Source organism: Callospermophilus lateralis, chromosome 5 (genome assembly GCF_048772815.1).
Source record: "Callospermophilus lateralis isolate mCalLat2 chromosome 5, mCalLat2.hap1, whole genome shotgun sequence".
In the NCBI taxonomy this organism is placed as follows: Eukaryota; Metazoa; Chordata; class Mammalia; order Rodentia; family Sciuridae; genus Callospermophilus; species Callospermophilus lateralis.
The window spans coordinates 69,021,000-69,030,715 of record NC_135309.1 but is presented as its reverse complement, the minus strand read 5'-3'; positions in this window follow the sequence as shown (position 1 = coordinate 69,030,715).

Sequence of the window (9,716 nt, the reverse complement as noted above, 5' to 3'; positions counted from 1 at the left end):
TCGGGTTTTTATTCAATTCAGATCAGAAATTAAAAAATGAGTCAGCTGCCTCCAAAATCTCATGATTACTTTTCTAAGTTGGGGGGAAAAGAAAGGCAGCTGCAGGGAAGAAACTGCATTGAAATATGTGAGGGGGTATGAGAATGCATATATGTGTGTTTTGTTTGTATATAAAATTACATGTATATATGTATATATGTATGTACATCTATCTAAATGTGTATATATATGCATATAAATATCTTCATATATATACACTCATAAAGAAAACTCATAGTTTGAAATTCTGAGTTTGGGAAATTTATTATTATTATTATTATTTTTATTTGGTTTCCTTGAAGGTGTGATATAGTTTTGATTTCTAAAATCTCTTCCACTATGTATGTTTGTATGTATTTATGTCCAGAAAAATGATCAAAATTCCCAGATTTAACATGTATGAATATAAAACCAAACAAAATGCCAAACTTGTAAAAACTGGCTTTCTTATCAAACCATTTGTTGGAATTTCAAACTATGTGTTTTCAAATCTGTTCATTAAAAACATCCACCAAATGAACAGTGATAATATTTAGGAATAAAAGAAAAAGAAAATGTAGGTGTTTCACTTGCCTATTGGTTAATTTACTATCTCCTGGTTGATTTCAGTTTATCATTCATGGGAGTTTCTGTGGCTTATGTGATTTGTAGGTAGAGTTTATTATCTGCTTAATTACTTTGAAGGTACAGTAAATAATTTATAATATGCATATTGTAAATAGATACTAAAGCTCAAGGGTACATTGTAATATTAACCAAACACTCTCCTGTCCCCTGAAAATAGCCCTTCCAGTCTGTTTATACAAATACCAAAACAGTTGCTCAAAGAAGGAACAAAATGTAGTGAAATAGAAGAAAACATTACTGCCTGTTTTGGCATCCTCTAGACAAACAACCAAACAACTGCATTTTGGACATTATTCAGGGTACAGTAAGTTGTGTTCTCACGTCATAGCCATGTATTTTCCATATCACTGGAGAATGTGAAAAGTGATTGAAGTCAACCTATGCAAACAGATCTTCCCTGGTGCTCCCTGGGATCATACACACAACCCTAACTCTCCAGATACTTAGCCTGGCTCCCAGCTCAGTCTAGGCTGACAAACCAAGCACAGATTCTTCCTCCCAGGGACTCATCAGGGTGTGCACACAACCAGAAGCACTTGTGAACTAATCAAATAAGGTCATTTACTTCTTTATAGGCCTCCTGTCAATGTGGTCTTAAACACATGAGAAAGATATATATATTCATTAATGAAATATATATATATAAAACATAGTAATTAAATATATATTAGTAATTAAATTTTCTAATTAAGTTTAAGGACACTAAAAGAAGTGATTGTTTCCCCCCCAGAATTTGGGACACAGGATATTTTACATCATCTGGCTTTAAGTTCCATGCTATTTTCTTTCATTGACATATTTTTTAATTCCAAAGGAACAAGTTGAATCAAGAGAGCTTTTCTTAAAATATGCTGCTTAGTTTATATTAAAAACAGATTAATCTATTTTTCTTAAATTTTGAGGGGTAGTGGTGCCAAACCCTTCATGACCCCGTTTCTGCTCTAAGGAAATGGACTCATGCATTATTGGAAAGGTATCCTATTCAAAACATCAAAGTATTGACTTAGGGGATCTGCTTTTCAGAAAATCCCATGGAAAATTATTAATGGGATCTGCTTTAAGTGAGTCACTCCTTTGACTGGTAATAGGGCTCAGCTTAGTCTGGAGAATAAATAATCTTTGTGTTGGCTGAAGAAACCTAAATAAAAACCTTAGTAGAATTCTTGTTTCCCACATCTTTCAGAACCAGCAGAACACTGAGTAGAACTTGATAAACAAAACAATTTGTCCCAAATATATTGTCATGTTTAAACAATATCAGCACTTTTGAAGTGAAGGGCCCTGTTGCTTAGGTTACCTGGAGATCTCCAAATACATTTTGCCAGGGATTACCAAGATCCTGTTTACATGTCTCTGATGCTTTGAATGTGGTGTCACCACAGACAGAGAAGTGTTGAGTTTTGCTGGAACTAACACTGGGTGGTGATCTACTGGGGCCTTGCTCATGTTACTTTTTCCTGACCTCATTGAAGCACTTGATGAATTGGGTCAGTTTGTTGCACATTGATGTATACCAAGTGACACCCATTGAAATTACCTCTTCTCTTTTCCAATGCAGTTTGCTTGTACATAAGTGTAATGTCAAATTGTTTACAGGTTCTTTTTGTGTGTAATCGTGATAGCAGACTTAGCTTAAACTTTAAAGGAATCTGTTTACTGAATAGTGTTAAAATGAATGTGCTTATTACAGTATAAACATCATTAATTATGGACTCACATGAATGCATGTCTACACGTTGTCAATTCCCAGCAACTCGGTTATTCAGCAAAAAGTCTGCAGTCTGTGAAAAGCAAATATACATAAAGTACTGTGACTCTAAGAACTCAGTAACTGTTTTACCTTGGTATGTAATACTGTAGATCTTAGCCTGCTGTATTTCTTTCTTACCTATTTGTTTTTGTGAGAGAAACATGATAAAAAATAGTATTACTAATGTCCCAATGGATTTGCACGCCACTTTGGCAATCATTGGACCACTCAAAAGGCAAATGCGTATAGATGGAACAACAGCCCTGAGCAACATATATATATATACATATATACATATTTATGTATGCAGTATCTACACTGCTAATTACTACCATCTATCCTTACTGCCAATGAAAACAACTATTTTCTTTGAAATCACTGATCGATATGAAAAAATTAATTTGCTATTAACTGCTTTCATATTCTGCTTAGTTCTTATAGTATGGTAGATGATACAGGTGCAGTACCAGTATTGTAACATTGTGTGGTGAAAACTACAAAAGTCATTCTATGGATATATTTTAAAAGGCAGAACAGAAACTATATTTCAGATTCTTGTGTGAATATAATTACAGAAATAGGTAACTATTTTTTATGTGTTTCCATAAATGACTCCATTTCATATACATTGTAATTTAGCACCAATCATAATAAATCATTTGGTAACATTTAGCTGTTATACATACATATATATAATATTTATTTTCAGTATGCCTAAGAGACTGATGGTACAACATTATTTCATGCTAACTCAAGAACTTTATATGAAAGATAATTGGTGTTGCAATTAGTTTATTTCTATTAGTTGGGGCAGCTTGCTGAATTTTGGCATAAAAAAGGAGGAAATTTGATAAATTGATTTTTTAATATATTTTGAAAGAAACTGCAGTGGGTGAAGGTACTACATCTGCCTCTTGTTAACTGGTAGCTTTGCACATTTTATTTGTTATTTATCAAAACTCTTTAAGTCCTAGTTTCTTCATCTGTAAATAGGAAGTAAAAATAATAGATCTTAAGATTCCTATGAGAATTAAATTAGATAATCAAAGTAATGCATTTATCACAGTGTATATCACATTAAACAGATGCTTAATAATTTGCATCTACTAATTACTGTTACCCAAATACGTAAATTTTAGTGTGGCTTCAACACTCTAAATATCTAAGTTATTTATTTTTTTCCTCCTTAACCATTAATGACATTGCATATAGAACTATATATTCAGTAAGTTTTTTTTTAATCAAAAGGAGAAATTATATATATATATAGGATTATTCAATTTGGAGGAGCTTAGAAATAATTTGGCCTTTTGCTACTGTGAAGTGTGTTCCAGAGAACACTTCTCACATAATGTGTACTCAAAAGATAGAAGGAATTGGATGATGTACAGTTTGAGAAATATAACCTGTTTTACAAATACCACTTTGTAATTTTTAAATATTCTTCATCATATTTAAATCCCTCTAGATTTTTACAGTAAAGGAACTTTTAAATTTTAACCTAGCATCTCCCAGACTTCTCTCACCAAAGATACTTGTAACTTTGAGGTACACAGTTGGGGAAGTGCTGATCTAGTCCAGTAATTTCCTTGTACAGGAGGGGCAAGCTGAGATCCAAAAAGGGGATGGAATATGTAGTAAGTATGAAAATCCTGGGTTTGGACTCAGGTTGGGAACTCAGTCCTGGGTTGTGACTCAGGCTAGGGAAGCCTCTCCTGAACCATTCTCGTGTAAATGACAAGCAATAGTAATGGGGTTATTCTGAAATCTATTCTAGAGTCAGAAGAACATCTAGAGCATCTTTCCTGCACAGATCAATTTTATGGTTGCATGAGTTCTTTAAACCAAGCAGGAGAAAGGTAAGGATCCAGTGTGCAGGAATCCTTCAGACTCAGACACCACTGAATTGCCTTAGGAATGGGGTTGGTTCTGCTTTGCCTTCATAGGATGACACAGATGCTAGACCATGCTGAACCTCAGCCCAGCAGTGAAATAAGAGCCCACACAGACCAAAGTGGTGAAAGTGAAATTTCAGGTGAAAAAAAAAATTTTAATGTGGTGCTGAGCATCAACCCCGGTGCTAGACAAGTACTCTACCACTGAGCCACAACCCCAGCCCTTCTATGAATTCTTAAGTAGGGAGAAAGGGGCTTTCCACTGAAAAGATGACAGAGAAAATCCCTATTGGGAAATTGTGATGTTAATGATGCCCAAAGTTCCAGAAATTGCTTAAAGAGAGCCACAATTTCATTAGATTCAGATCACAGGGAAAGACTTTGCCTCCACCAAATCAGAAGGAGAAGGATCAACATCAAGAGGAAAATGTGGATGCAGATAATGAATTAGAGCCTTCAAAGATGAGCACCAGCAAGGAATTTGTCACCATTCTTCCACCTAGTATAGTGAGTTTCTCCAGAAATTGAGGGTCCTGAGGACACTCTAGATTCACTGTGACATGGGTGAGTAGTACACAATGGACTTACCCGTGATCCCAGCCAGTAATACACCGATGTGGATCTGCATAATGCCTCCCACATGTGCTGTTTGGAGATATTTGGATGGAATATTTCTTATTCACCTCAACAGAGTAATTACAATGAGCTGGTGCCTGTACAGGGCCACTGTCCAAAAAAACCTATCCTTCTGACAAAGTGAGTTGAACAGGACTTGATCAGAAAAATCATAGTTTGTGAATGAGGAGGGTGAGATATGCAAAACCACCACCTGCTCAGACAATGCTTCTCCTCCCCTCCAGTTTCAATCCAAAGGCAGCATTCCTTCCCATGCCTGCACAGCATCAAGAGTGCCCATCAATCTCCACACCCTGGCAGCTGCCTTGAAACAGGTCACAATAGGTGGTTAGCCCAGTAGGGGGCTGGCAAAGTCTCCTAGCCAGGCAGAACAGCTTCTGCCTTAAATAAGTCAGCCTCACCTTGCCAGGCTTAAAAGCCACAATACCTCAGCAACAAAGGCCAAGAAGGGCACTGTTTTTCAAATGTCCATATACCAGAAAGCTCCACTTGCACCCCACAGAGCCAATACTTGTTCTTAGCAACTATGTCATGAAAGAAAAATCTGGGTATGAAGCTTGGTCCTCACTTTGTTTTTCTTTCTTCTACCCAACTACATGCTCTATTTTTTAGGGTAACAGGAAACAAAATGTCCTGCATGCCCTGAAGATAGCTGGTGCATTGAAACAGGATTGCTCCTCCTCTGTGACTAGGTCTGAGCTCTCAGGGAGTCAATCTGCTCCCTGGTGGATATGAATCAATGAACTCCAGTATGTCAGAGACCTAAAATAACCAACCTACATGTATCTCATGGCACTGTAAAGCCTTTCTTTTCTTCATCCTCCTGGACTCTCCACCTCTATCTGTTCATTTCTATTTCTCTCTCTTCCTCCTGTTCTTTCTGCATCCAGTACAATAATAAGTCACAGCACACCCCCTACACCATTATCTCTAGGCCTTAGTTTCCTCATCTGATCTGTAAATGAAGACTTTGAAGGAGATGTACCTGTCCGTTATTTTGTCATCTCTCTTCTTTACTAATTTTCACCCAGACCATGGCTGGTCTCCAACTTGGAGGAAGAACAGAGGAGGTTTTGGTTGACGAAATTGTTTTAGTCTGAGGTCTACCTACCAGGAAATGAAGAATTAAGTGGAATTGAATTGGATGTGGGTAGATCCTAGATCCTTTAAAATTATGTAATTTCACAGTTAATGTGAACTCTTCCCTCCTGGGTGAAGTGGACACGCAAGACCTTACTCTGCTAATTTCTACAAGCACAGGTTGAATGACTCATTTTTGGCATTTCCCAGAGCTCCAGAAAGTCTAGCATCAGTTTCCATCTTATCTTCAACACAAGTAGAAAGGAAGGGTTTAGCTTGAGATGAGAACTGTTTTTAATTGAAAGCAAATTACTTTTTACCTCTTGCCCCTGGGTAGAGTAGCCCTGAGTGCCTAAAAATAATAAACTGTCAGATTTTTTTAAACTAAGGAGATAAATGACCTATTCTCTCTGCACATAAAATTAATAAATATGAGACAGTATGAGAAGGAAAGAGAGATGTTAGTGTCAATCAGGTCTACCTACCTGAGGCATGAGATTTTCCTTGTTAATGCAAATGAATAACTTGATGGTTTCCTTGAATTATTCTTTAGAGGGATGCTATCTGAAGGTTCCTTTGCAAAACCCAGGCTCTATGCTCACAATGGGATGAAGTCCACAATATCTTCTGACACCTTAAATTTTGCTGACAGCTTGTTTGTTTAACTAAAGTTTTTGAAAGCTGAATAAAAAGCTTGAGATTTGGACAGAATTGCATCATATTTCTCATAACGTAACTTGTCATGGGTCTGTACAGCTATCAAGTATCTTGCATTGATATGTGTGATACTTTGAGGAAATGCTAGAAATATAGAAGATTAAATGTTAAAAAAAAATATATAGAAACTTCTCCATGGCAGATGTTCTCCATATTTGATAATACTCTTTGTTAATAAATAAATGTCAACCAGCTACAAAAACATACAAAAGCTGTCTTCTTGATTGAATGGAGAAAATTAATTATTTTCTCATTTATGACACATAGTCAATAGAGATCCTTTTCATTTCAAAATAGTGAAAACACCCAAACAGAAAGAGGTCTCCAACTTGGATCTAAATACTCCTTTAAGTAGTCCATCAATCTCAAGGGCTAAGCTGGAAGAAGTCTCAACATAAGTGCAGAGTTCTGAGGATTATCTTTCTAAAATATAGGAAAGAGAGAAGGGGGGAAAAAACCGACAAGCACTGACAATTATGCCCACTAGGTACTACTTTTCATGGACCCAGCTTCATTGACCTAGCCCAGGTTTCTTCTTCCTCCAGAGCTTTCCCTCTCTCTGAGGCCATTGCTGTTTCTACTTTGATTATCTTAGTGAAATTTCCTAAAGTAACCCTAGAAAAGAGGCAGAAATGGGAAGTAAGGAGTAGGGATGAATAACTTCTGAAAAGAAAAGGAAAAAGAAGGTCTAGTGCCATGCTCCTTAAATCCCACTTTGTGAATAAACAGCATAAAATTGCAGTTGTATCAGGACCAATGCCCTACCAAGACGTACTGGACCAGAATCTGAGTTTCAATAGAACTCAGGAGTGTCGCATACACATTAAAGTTTGAGAAACATCAGTCTATGCAGAATGGCAAAATGAATACTGATAGCCCCAAAGGCAAAAAGGAGAGGTTGAGGAGCAGGTGTATAAGGGGAGGAGAAGTGTTCTGAGAGGCATCAGGTAATTTCTGGAGGTTGTCATATGGGTAAAATAGTCTGCAGTGGATGAGACACCACTGGTGGATGGAGTCACATTCTTTGTTCCAATGAAAATAAAAATAAGTCAACTATAAATAAAAATAAGATAATAAACTATAATTACAACAATCAGACATTACTATAGTTAATATTTCATCCTATGTTGTCTACTTTCCCAATATATATTCTATTCAATTAGGTAAAATATTTATTTCTAGCATATCAATTAGCCACAAAGCATATGCATAAATGACAAGCAATTAATATTAATATACTCTATGATTTATAGATAATAATGGATTTATTATATATTGATGGGAATGTAAATGATCTGTTGTAACATTTATTTCTGGTTACAACATATTTAACTTTTTATTCAAGTAAATTTTAGGAAGTTTTTTTTTTTTAATTGGTTATTCAAAACATTACAAAGATTGCAGAATCACATCGGTTACACATCCACATTTTTACATAATACCATAATAGTAACTGTTGTATTCTGCTACCTTTCCTATCCTCTACTATCCCCCCTTCCCTCCCCTCCCATCTTCTCTCTCTACCCCATCTACTGTAATTCATTTCTCTCCTTATTTTTTTTCCCATTCCCCTCACAAACTCTTATATGTAATTTTGTATAACAATGAGGGTCTCCTTCCATTTCCATGCAATTTCCCTTTACTCTCCCTTTCCCTTCCACTTCATGACTCTGCTTAATGTTAATCTTTTCCTCCTGCTCTTCCTCCCTGTTCTGTTCTTGGTTGCTCTCATTATATCAAAAAAGACATTCGGCATTTGTTTTTTAGGGATTGGCTAGCTTCACTTAGCATAATCTGCTCTAATGCCATCCATTTCCCTGCAAATTCCATGATTTTGTCATTTCTTAGTGCTGCGTAGTACTCCATTGTGATTAATGCCACATTTTTTTTTTATCCATTCATCTATTGAGGGGCATCAGGGTTGGTTCCACAGTCTAGCTATTGTGAATTGTGCTGCTATGAACATCGATGTGGCAGTATCCCTGTAGTACGCTCTTTTGAGGTCTTCAGGGAATAGTCCGAGAAGGGCAATAGCTGGGTCAAATGGTGGTTCCATTCCCAGCTTTCCCAGGAATCTCCATACTGCTTTCCATATTGGCCTCACCATTTTGCAGTCCCACCAGCAATGTACAAGAGTACCCTTTTCCCCACATCCTCGCCAGCACTTGTTATTGTTCGACTTCATAATGGCTGCCAATCTTACTGGAGTGAGATGGTATCTTAGGGTGGTTTTGATTTGCATTTCTCTGACTGCTAGAGATGGTGAGCATTTTTTTAAAGTTTTTTTAAAAAGTAATAATGGTGGTTTTTAAAAATATTATTTGACTAGACACCTGGCTGTAATCCAACTACTTGGGTGGCTGGAGGCAGGAGGATCACAAGTTCAAGGTCAGCTTGGGCAACTTAGTGAGATCCTGTTTCCAAAAAAATAAAAATAAAAAGATTCACTATGCCAAACGTTGGCAATGATGCAGAGCAATGAGAACTTGCAGACAATGCTGGTGGATGAATGAAGAAATATAGTTACTTTCAAAATCTGTTCAGCATTATCGGGAGATTTCAATGAGAGTTTCACACTGGAAACCATCCTAAATGCTATTCAAGAGTAGAGCAGATACAAATGAAATGCCCACTTGGTGTTTCTGTTAAGGCAATGTTCAAAACAAACAGAACTAGGTGAGGCTGTTAGAAATAAGAACTGTAGTTACCATTCTAGAGGAACCAGTGCCAACCTATGATGTTTAAGTGTGTCAAATACATTTTCAACTTTTTTGACATTTCAAATCTATAATACCTTCATCTGATTGTAACTCCATCTTAAGTTACAATACCTTACAGTATAAAACTTTTGGAAACTAGAGAGTGTCAATTACTATTATCATTTTACTATATATGTCTCCTTAAATGTTTTGTTTCTTTTTAAAATGGCCTTTCTCCCTTCTTAACCAATATAATATATATTTGTTAAAATA